At 39.7% G+C, this 2,214-nt stretch overlaps 1 pseudogene; it reads right to left on the bottom strand.

Annotated features, from left to right (window-relative positions):
- Window positions 1-546: 546 nt before the first annotated feature.
- LOC107741336 (isocitrate dehydrogenase [NAD] subunit gamma, mitochondrial-like) overlaps window positions 547-2,214 on the bottom strand; it is an 11,538-nt pseudogene continuing 9,870 nt past the window's right edge.

The raw sequence follows: 2,214 nt of genomic DNA, 5'->3' as shown, positions 1-2,214 counted from the left end.
ACAGTACATGCACGCGGTGAGCACAGCATTCACAGTGACGTAACTGTGAGATGTCTGCCAAACAAATGTTTAGAGATGATCACACATTCCAGGGGTGTCATGCACCTATTTTTCGCTCAGCTCTTGCTTTTTTAATCTACTTTCTCCCTCTGTTTTGATGGGCGCTTCTGATATATTCTCTGTTGTTCATTGTTTCTCACTCTCTCTGTTATGCTGCCCTGTAGAGATGTGCTTCGACAATTGTCAGCACACAGCTGCCATGGAACTACAGCCCCTGATATCTGACCCAACTAATGATCCGCAACATCTTTCACTACACGAAACACTCGCACGCACATTCAGAGTTCCTTCCTTTGAAATAATAGGCTGGATCTTGAAAAATGATTAAACTCTGCATTAAAACATGAACCGTTTCCATTAAACAAATGCTAAACAGAAGTGCTGTCAGGTGGATGCGGTCATCTGTGAATGAGAGCATGAGCGATTGAGTCACAGATCGCTCCTCTGCAGGTTCAGCGAGGTCCAAATCTGTTTCCAGCCGTTGGATTATAAGAGCAGTGCACCTGGTGAGGCTGATGAAGTAGACAGAGGAACGGTGTGGAAAAACGGACAGGTGGTGGCAGACATTCTTAGAGAGAGTGGGAAAGAGAGGAAGCCGTGGAAGGAGGGGGGCGGGGGAATTGGAAAAACAGCAGCTGTTTGGCTCTGAGGAACAGGACAACATAAGATACTAAAATGAAAGCACACAGCCGATGCAATGCTCTTACGTAGCAGATCTCACCGTAAGGCCTGTTTCACAATGCACGCAAAATTAACAAGTTTATGCTAATTTTAACACTTATTCACACTGCCCATGTAACAGGAATCCTGATGAATGGAAGGCGCTAAATACGCTAACACTGTTTACAGCTAATCCCATTGCTTCGTTGATTTTTTTTTATGAGGCATTGTAACACTCATCATGGCTGTAGAACAGTTGTACCAATTAATGGAGAGAATGCTAATGCACATTATTAGCACGTATTGTTTTTCTTTGTGTGTGTGTGTGTGTGTGTGATTTATCTAAAGAAGTCAAAATTATGGCACCATTTTACCACATTTTATTCCTGATTTGAAATATGTTTTGGAGGTTTCAGTATTTTCACATTCAAGTGGATAGGAGCTGTATTTGCATTAATGGAAACAGTTGAAATTAAATCGCTGCTTTAATGACTTGTCTTAAAGGGGTCATATGATGCGATTTCAATTTTTCCTTTCTCTTTGGAGTGTTACAAGCTCTTGGTGCATAAAGAAGATCTGTAAAGTTGCAAACACTAAAGTCTCAAAACCAAAGAGATATTCTTTATAAAAGTTAAGAGTTATTGCAAATAGTGGCAATTATCTGCACTTCAGTATTGTAATACATTATAAAACAGTATGCAATAATAACGTATTGAGTGTAAATTATAATTTGAATTTGAATTATTAAATGGATGCCACCTTATTGGTACAATAAAGCCCTCCCTACACCTACCCCAACCCTACCTGATACTTTATTTTCAACTTTTTGAATATTTCCTTAATTTTTATTGAAAATAAATGCCTTTACAATGTGATACGAGATTTGAAAAGGGAGAAAAAAAAGTTCGGCAAAAGGCAGGATCGAACCCGGGTCGATCGCGTCATTGCATTTGCGTTTGTAATTTGTTATTTTGTTTTCAGAATTGTGATTTGCTTTGCGCTTCACGGCCACCGTAGTATCAGTACCAAACCTATTTTTGCCACACATTGGCATTTCTGTTGCATGTGAGAAACATCAAACGGCAAATGAAACTGAAAGCATAACGAAACCGCGCGACTCGTTTAAGCTGCGCAGCGCTTCGAGTGTAGAGCCTGGTTTATACTCACGCGTGAGGAGCGTGAAGCTGCGTGCAGCAAAAATGACGCGAATATTGAGAAAACGATGGATGGGTTTCATGCTAAAGTAAAGTAAAAGACCGCTTCTTAAACCAAAGGTGAATGTGTTGGTATTCTTGTGGGATAAAAACATGCAAGCACTGTCACCGACAGCCAGTTTAGTTTTATTTTTATTTTTGTTTCATTTTGAAAAGCTTGTTATCTTTGCTCACGTTATACGATGGAGGCTCTCTTTTTTATTTATTTGATTCCTCAGTGTTTGCTAAACGTTCTGTAATTTATTAGTCGGTATATAATACAGCATGTGGTGTGTGCCAT

The sequence above is a fragment of the Sinocyclocheilus rhinocerous genome, unplaced genomic scaffold, assembly GCF_001515625.1.
Source record: "Sinocyclocheilus rhinocerous isolate Xijiao unplaced genomic scaffold, SAMN03320098_v1.1 scaffold1758, whole genome shotgun sequence".
Taxonomy (NCBI): Eukaryota; Metazoa; Chordata; class Actinopteri; order Cypriniformes; family Cyprinidae; genus Sinocyclocheilus; species Sinocyclocheilus rhinocerous.
The sequence above is the reverse complement of the archived record's forward strand: the minus strand, read 5'-3'. Positions and strand labels throughout refer to the sequence as shown.